The 9,271-nt window shown below is 41.3% G+C and overlaps 1 pseudogene; it reads left to right on the forward strand.

Moving 5' to 3' along the window:
• The first annotated feature begins 4,861 nt into the window (after positions 1 to 4,861).
• On the forward strand, positions 4,862 to 4,977 carry LOC133365684 (5S ribosomal RNA; annotated as a pseudogene).
• Positions 4,978 to 9,271: the final 4,294 nt, after the last annotated feature.

The following is a 9,271-nucleotide window of genomic DNA, read 5'->3' on the forward strand; positions in this document are numbered from 1 at the left end:
CAGTGTAACAAGGCAATAATAAAATTAGCTAAAACTAGTGCTGGAAAGCAAAAACTAATACCAAACACTTGGTGAATTATTTGTTGTTGTTAAAAGCACCTTTACAGTTTGCCTAAAACTATTAGAGAAGGTGGCCTATCAGGCTTCTTGAGGAAGATAATTTCACAGTCAGGGTGCCACAACTGAAAATACCCTGTTGTATGTCCCAGTCAACAGAACTGCTGGTTACGGAACAGCAAGATGAAGAGCATAGTGAATGGGCAGGCTTTGTGTCATGAGGCAGTACTTTTTAAATAACTGGGTCCTAATCTTCAGGTCTGTTTATGTAATAAAACCTGGAATTGTGGCTGGCAATGACTTGAACCCAGTGCTGATGACATAGGACTACAGTTATATGCTGTGAAAAGCAGGTCCCAGTTTGGCTGCTGCATTTACATGCAATATAATACTGGAAAATATGCTGAGGAAAGAAACTGCCTCCGATCCTGGAAAGTGGTTTAGGCTTTGCATGGATAAGCACCTCAAGCTGAAGCCCAAATTTATATTCATAGAACAACTGTCCTTTGAAATTAAACTATTTGCTGACATCTCCTGCAAGGAAAGGGGCAGAATGCACAGCAGTTAGTGCAAAAGAGAATAACCGGCAACCACAAGAAGGTTGCAGGGGGGAAAATGCTGAAGACAACACATTTTCATTTAGAAAATTAATTTCATTCACTGAAAGACCATCCCATTTGCAAGAAGACTACAAATGGCCATATATACACATATACAGTACATATACTGAAGAGCAAGCAAATAGTGAATAGTAGTTGTTATTTCGAAACAGGACATTCCTAGTCCTTGCTTATACCAAGGCATGGATTCAATATTAATATAGATACAGATTTAGTTGCTGTATCCATAGTTCATTGCAACAAGAAACAGTTACAGTATTTTGCACATTTAAGCTACAGTACATGAAATCCAGATCAAGCAGTATTCCACCTACAGGCGGGCCCCGCTTATACGGCAGGTTCTGTTCCGGACCCCCACTGTAAAGCGGAAATCGCCGTAAAGCGGAACCCCATTGAATGGGGCGCATCACGCGAAAATGATGCGAAAATGCCGCAAAAGGCCGCAAAAGGGCAAAATAGGCTTTAAAAATGGGGAATCAAAGCTGCTGCATTAGCGGAACGCCGGGAAGTGAAGCACCGGTAAGCAGGGCCCTCCTGTATTTGTTATAAAGGACTCTTGATCTTTTTTCAAATTGAAACTTAGTTATTTATAAGCAAACACAGGGTTGAGGGCTCTTTAAAATATGTACCTGGGGCCGTGTGCACCACTGCCCTCTGTGGCCATTGCTTTCATGGAGCTGCTGTGCACATCCCCACAAAAAGAGCAGAAAGAATAGAAGGCAGGATTCCAGATTCTTATTCCAGTCCTTCTCATACACAGCTATCAGAGGTTTGAGCGGAGAGACTCCACCTGCTTTCATCTTGGGGTGAATGGCATTCCTGGACTCAAGCTCTGACAAAACTATGAAGTCAAATCTGGTATGCTCATGGGTTTGTCCACCATGCAGATCCACTCAAATTAATGGACATGTCTACCATAGATCCATTAATTTCAATGGGTCTCCTCTGAGTATAATTTAGTTGGATGCAACTCATATGCATATATTATAAGGATATTCACAAAACTGATAGAAGCAAATCAGGAAAAAAACCCTTTTCATAGCTAGCCAGAGAGCATCTGCTTTCTTCTGTTCTTTCTCCTCCCTCTTTTGATTGACACCCCGCTCTAAAAGGCCTAAACCTTTTAAGGGGTTAGGCTCCCCTGATAAGAACATAAGAAAAGTCCATCTGGATCAGACCAACGGCCCATCTAAGCCAGCATCCTGTTCTCACAGTGGCCAACCAGATGCCTGTGGAAAGCCCACAAGCAAATTTTATGTCTTCATTCATTCATTTATTTATATCCCTCCCTTTCTCCCAGTAGGAGCCCAGGGCGGCAAACAAAAGCACTAAAAGCACTTTAAAACATCATAAAAACAGGCTTTAAAATATATTAAAACACAACCACCATTAAAAACATTTTTTAAAAAGCTTTAAAAACATTTTTAAAAAGAAGGTTTAAAAATGTATTAAAAAGCAATTCCAACACAGATGCAGACTGCGATAAGGTCTCTACTTAAAAGGCTTGTTGAAAGAGGAAGGTCTTCAGTAGGTGCCGGAAAGATAACAGAGATGGTGTCTAATATTTAAGAGGAGGAAATTCCAAAGGGTGGGTGCCACAATGCTAAAGGTCCGCTTCCTGTGTTCTGCAGAACGGACCTCCTGGTAAGATGGTATCTGCAGGAGGCCCTCACCTGAAGAGCTCAGTGATTGATTGGGTATACAAGGGAAGTCTAAAGTCTAAATGGCCACATTATGCAATTTGTAGAGCACTGGTTATAAAAACACTGTGGTCTCCTGGGTGTTTTGAGTAGTCTGCCTCAAAACTATTATAATAGATCTTTTATGACATCTCTCTCAGCCTCAGTGCACGCATGTGTGCGCACACACACACAGATCCCTCATCTGTGAACTGGGGATAAAAATGTCGACTTACCTAACCAGGCTATCATAAGCAGTACAACAAGGCAAATGCATACAAAGAGTTGAGGGCACTGTAAAGCAAAATAAGAATTACTTTTAGACCAGTCAGGACTTTAAAAGCATTCAGCTGCTTTGAAAATCAAATCCACAGTTAATCCATTTACTCAAAGCAACAAGATGCTAGATGCAGCAATGATTGTGATAAATGATTCATCAATTGTTGTATAGACAGCTGAGCAGCATACGCCTGTTTATTCCTTTTGGAATAAGGAATATTAAAATAGGTGCCAGATGGCAAGCTGGACACATTGCAGACACAGCTTAATACTCAAGAAGCTGGAAAGAAGTTAGCGAAAATGCGAAGCTTTTTGAGTCTAAGTACTGATCAAAAAAGCAAAGACAATTCAGCGATGAGCCATGACTGGCTTATACTAGAGTTTAACAATGGAATATATTTTCCCTTGCTCTTATTGATTATTATTTGGATTTCTACCCAACTTATCTGTGCGGGTCAGAGCAGTTTACAGAAGTAGGGGAAGAAGAAGAACGCAGCATATGAATCAAGTATCAATTGGATTTAACTTTTTAACAGTTTCTCCTCTTTCAAGTAGCCAAGAAAAGACCAAATCCTTTCCACTAGTCCCTTTCCTGTCGCACAGAAGCAGCTCGTTATCTTCAGAAAGTTGCCAGGACTCCAGTGCCCCAGCAGGGCCTCTCATGCTGGATGACCTGGAGTTGTCATGTTAATGAACTGGTGGCTCCAGCACTGATTGCAGCACTGCTGCCCACCACTGTCACGGCTTGGTTCCACCACCATAGCAGAAGGCCACAAGAGCACACTTTGCCAAGGAGGAGGAACTGCTGGAGAAAAGAAAAAAGTGGATTTTAACCGCAATAGTGCTCACCTCTGGATGCGCCCCTGGTTATAATCTCCAAGGTCCGAAAGGCCATAGTCAGGGCTTTTTTTTTGTAACAGTACTCACTGGTACAGAATACCGTTGTCTCTTTTTTTGCTGCCAATAGCAACCATTGTGTGCTGGTGCCCACAGCACTTTTATCAATACACCAGTACTGGCACCTCATTTTTATTTTTTTTTACCAAAAAAAGCACTGGCCATAGCAGTATGACTGGTTCTTTCCTATGTACCCACACAGTGCTAACTACCTCTCAGACAACCTTCCATCCTCTTTTTGCTAATCTGTATAAACTGAATGCTTACTTTTCACAATGCTTTTAGAACCGTGGACATTAAACTTTTCCCCATGTCTACAGTAGACTGTGTTATTTTTACCTGAAGATTAATATATTTTGCAGGCTACTCTTGTACAACATCAAGAACAAGAAAGTGTCTATTAATTCCTGTCTAGGAATTAACAGCAAAATATGTCTGATTCACGTCAACAGAAATGGGCTATACATGGTCAAACTGTTGTGCAATTTTGTGGTCACTGGCCCCACGTAATTCTATCTGAGAAAATGGCAAAACATTTATCTAGCTGTTATTAATTAATTATTTTTTTAAAAAAAAACGTTTACACCATTGTAGAGGCGAATTGGAATCTCTCAAAAAACAATTTGCTGAGATATTCTCATAACGTTCTTTTTCAGACTCCAGCCACACTACTGGAGAATTCCCATAGCCTCAAAAAAATATTTGGCAAAATGCCAATTTCAGTGTATGCAAATACGGTGGCTACCTTTGGGTGGAACTGTGGATCCAACTCTAAATATTTTAAATATTGGTAAAGGAAGCAAAGAACTTGGCTTCTTCTCCTTCCAGGCCTATGTGCTTAGCCCACTGCTTCCTTTATCAACTAGTATGAACTAACAATTATCATTTTATTCAGTATCAACTAGAGATGTAAAATACCCAGACGGTTTGAAGCCTTGTAGAAAAAGCAATTTCCCCCTGGATTTTTTGGTGGGGGACAGAAAATCGAGGTGAAATTGAAATATATGCAATATTTTTCTTATCAAATAAATATTATTTATTTTGTAGCTTTAACATACAATTTTTGATTTATAACTTGGACTATATATTTGCACTATTTGGCAAACTTACAAAATCTAAAACTACAGTAACACCTCAGTTAATGAATTCTCCTGGTATGAAGCTCCTTTTAACAAAGGCTTTTTTAAAAGGTGGAACTGTGCAGCTTAGCTTTGCTATGGACAATTTTTCAAGCCTGAGCTTTTGCTTTTAGGTGAAACTCAGCCAGTGTCTTTTCTTTGCTAGGGTGAAACTGACAAGCCTGTGTGTTTGCTTATCACTATAGAGATCTCCTACGGCCATACTACCCTGAACACGCCTGATCTCATCTGATCTTGGAAATTTAGGGTCAGGCCTAGCTGGTACTTGGATGGGAGACCGCCTGGGAATACCGGGTGTCATAGGCTTAGAGGAAGGCAATGGTAAGCCACCTCTGAATACCTCTTACCATGAACACCCTATAAATATATCCAAAAAAGATTCATAGGGTCACAATAAGTCATAATTGACTTGAAGGCATATAACAACAATAGAGATCTCTTGCTTTCTCCCAGGGCTGGGGAGGGAAGGATCCAATACAATTCAGAGAAGGAGAAGGAGGGGAGGGGGATGGAGGGGGAGGGGATGGCTGCCAGGTGGGCCCTTGTTGAAGCTGCCCCACCATCTATGAGCGGATGTAGGAACCTATCCCTATTCTTTCCATGTTATTCCTACCTCTCGTAGCAAAGTTTCTGTTAAAGAAGCAATGTCTAGCCTAGAAACATCTGCTTTGTTAGCTGAGGTAATACTGTATAACTGCCTTCATTCTGTATAAGAGCCTTCATTCTGTATAAGCAAAACTACAAATATATCCAACTGTAACCCACCTATTTTTGTAGTAGATCTCAGTCCCCACACAAACTTCCTAGATTTTTCCTCCAAGGTTTTGTCTCTCACAAGAAGACTTTTGCCATTTTTACACCACCTGCTTCTGTGCTTTTAACTCTCCCTCAAGGAATGGCGATAAGCTGCTTGTTTCTCAATTGTGTAGTAGGATGTCAGAGTCGAAAGGACAACAGAAGAAGGATATCTGCTTCTAGTATCTCCAAACTAGAGCAGAGATCACCAGGAGAGACGCAACAATTAACAGGCAATAAAGACACTGTGTGCTCCTCTTTATGAAGATGACAGCACACTCCAGGTGCAGAAATGCACAGTAGATCTGAGTGGTGTATATATCTAATTCTTAAATGCTGTACATGTCCTTACATAAAACAATGAAAAACAGTCCACACATTCTAAAGATAAAATATAGGAGTTTTTTCAGTGGTCCCTAAAATCAACACTTTCTTTATTGGAAAAAATTGGGGGGGGTAGTCCCTGGGGAGGAGAGAGGGAAAAACCTTGGATTTCCAAAACTTTTCCAGGCCTTTGTGTGTTAATTGAATCAAAATTTCTCAAAGCTGAGTGAGCCACAGAATGGTTGAAAATTCTACCCCACCTCCCCCTAAAATACTAATCAAAATCACCCCCTTTTGCTGCTCACGTATAGGATAGGAAGTTTCAGGAAGCCATTTTTATTCGGCCTTATGTTTAGTACTTCTAGTTTTCTTATGGAAAATCAATTTTATTTTATAACTCCAGACCCCGATCTTTTCCCTGCAATTAAACTTTACAGTTCATCCATTCATTCACTAAGATAATTTGCCTTTCCAAAGAACATTTGCTCTAGGTGGTTTACAGTTACAGGAGGCTCCTAAGCATGTTTATTTGGAACTTATGTAAGTCCCATTATATTAAATGGACTTACTCCCAGGTAAGTGTGAATGCAGGTTTATTTTAGGTATTTTTTTGCAGATACTTTCCCACTGATTTGGCTCTCATAAAACATTTAAAATAAATAAAAAATAAATTTAAAGAAAACATTTTAAACAAGACAAATTACAAAACATGCCAACAATAAAATTCCCAAGGAGCAGCACAAATATAAACAGAAAGAAGGCAGGTAATAAAATAAGCAGATCAGCCTATTGCAACTTACAGTAGATCATGGAACAAAATCAATACAAATGAAAAGTAAAAACCATCACCTGCAGAAGAACAAATGAAATAAGATTTCTTACAGCTCCAACACCGACTCGAAAAGAAAAATCTACATGGGCTGCCAAAAAACTTGACATGAGGAAACACAACAGAACCTCACATTCCTACCAATGTAATCACATAAATACATAAGTTGCAGTGTATAACGTACACTTGGGGGAAGGGCCATAGCTCAGTGCTAGAGCATTTGCCTTGCATGCAGAAGGTCCTGGGTTCAATCCCCATCATCCCCATGTAGGGCTGAGAGAGACTCCTGCCTGAAACCCTGGAGAGCCACTGCCAGTCAATGTGGACAATACTGAGCTAGATGGCCCAGTGGTCTGAACCAGCATAAAGCAGCTTCCTCTATTCCTATAGCCACTGGAGATCTCAACAAGCATGGCCTTTGGTGTTCCCGAGAACATATTGGACCCAGGGCATTTAGGGCTTTGTGTGTCATAATCAGCACCTTCTGCTTGGAAGTCAATGGATTGTATCCAATGTTGGTAATATTCAGAGTATATGTATTGAAGTTAATGGGCATGGCTAACTTAGCTCCATTAATTTCAATGGGCCTATTTCGAGTGAAACTTAATTGGATACAACCCAACCCAAATACAATGTCAAGATAACGTTCCAGACTCCCACTCTCCACACTCCCCTCTGTACCTCTAGTATGGCTGCGGCTTGCCATGTCATCTGAACACAGTAAACTGTGTTTAACATTAACTATGGTTTCTTTGAAACAAGCCAGGTTCAAAACCTGAGTTATGAAGCCGGATTGTTTCAGCAAGCCATCGACAAGATTGACCACTTTTTAGGGTTTGGATGCAACTCTAAACTGCGGTGAACTGAAAGCAGGAGCAAAAGCTTCCAATCTCCTCCGTTTGGCCATGCCAGAGAATAAGAGAGGAGGAGGAAGCATATGAGTCCAACACTCACGTAAAACTTGGGCCTATCATAATAAGCCATAGTTTAGCATGACATCTGAAGCCAACAGACAGCACAAATGCAAAAGGATATTATTACATTCTTGACAGCTCCCGTCAGGAAATGAACAGCAGCACTTTGTGCCAGCTGTAGCTTCTGAACAGTATTCAAGGCAGCTCCCAGGAGAGTACACTGAGTAATGTTTTGGATTGATTACTGCAAGTAAATAGCTTAAGCTAATTAATGTTCTTGGAGAAGTTAAAGGTACACAGAACCTTTATAATCCAGCAATCTTTTACTAGACTTTACTAGACTTTTACTAATCTGGCAGACCTTCTATGTAATTTATTAATGAAAGGAAGGATTGTGATTTCCAAAGCATTCCCTTCTGCTGAGCAATGAGGTTATAGGGCTTTTCTTGACATGGACATAAACTGAACTCAAGAAGTGCTGAACATTCGTCTGTAAGAAGCCATCTGTCTGCTATGAAGTCTGCCAGAAATGACAAAACTGTGCCAGCAATGTAGCTGGGAACGCAAATACCATTTTACCAAAGAAAAAACTTTTCCCACAAAGTATGGATTTGGGACTTCTATCCTCACTACATCTAAACATGGAATGACAATCCACGAGTGGAATGGCATTCTCAGCCAACTCTGTCCCACTGCCTACTCAAGCAACACTACTGCAGGATCCAGCAAAATCAGCCATAACATCAGGTGCTCAGTCACCTGCTCATCTTCCAAGATATATGCCATCACCTGCCAACAGTGACATCTGCTTTCTATGTATGGTAAAGAGGTCAGACTCTACATTAAGGACAAACTCCTAGCTCTGGTTAACACAGTAGCTGGAGTGGCATGGTTCTGGTGCCAGCATGTTTGTCTCAAAGTGCTGATGTCAGCACTTCACCTCTGCAATAGCAACATGCAGTGGAGGCTGATCCATTAGGGATTACTGAGGCACTGCCCCAGCAGTCTCAACCTGCCCTCAGCCAGCACCCATCTGCCTCCCTTCTTACTTAGAACTAGTCCAGGGTGTGGCACAGCCTGTCAGCTTCGTCTTCCCTAGTCTCTGTGTTGCACTTGTAGAACTCAGCAGGGACAAGGATGGAGGCAAAACTCAAACTGATTGGCTCTGCCCATCGTTGGCTCTACCACCACCCACCTATATGTCCTACCAGTCCCAATGGGCACCAGTCGCCACTGGCAAAATGGATATTTTCCCCATTTATTTATTTATTTAGAATACTTCTACATCACTTTTCAACCACAAAGAGCTTTGTGCAGTACAGTAGTACAGAATCAAAACATTTCTAACACACCTTTGTTCTAAAAATTCCCTTACCGTTCTATCTTTACTTTTTCTTGAACCTGGCAGGCTTCGCTATACAGACAGCATTAGCAGCACCTGAATTCCTGAATCTCCACTCTCGGCGGAGATGGCTGGTGGAACAGTGATGTCAAAGGCCTTTTCTCCAGCCCTCTTGCAGCTGCTGCTGCCTTGCTGGGCTGATGGCAGCCACAAAGGAATAGCTCACCATCCCCACATTCTGGAAGCGTGTAAGTCCCAGCCCTCTTTGGATATGCGTTTTCCAGCTCTCACTGTTAGTAGGGCTGCATACACAGCATACATTTAAAGCACATTTCCATGTGCGTGCTCGCACACACACACCAAAGAATCCTGTTAACTGTAGTTTGTTAAGAGTGC

Source organism: Rhineura floridana, chromosome 10 (genome assembly GCF_030035675.1).
Source record: "Rhineura floridana isolate rRhiFlo1 chromosome 10, rRhiFlo1.hap2, whole genome shotgun sequence".
NCBI classification, from domain to species: domain Eukaryota; kingdom Metazoa; phylum Chordata; class Lepidosauria; order Squamata; family Rhineuridae; genus Rhineura; species Rhineura floridana.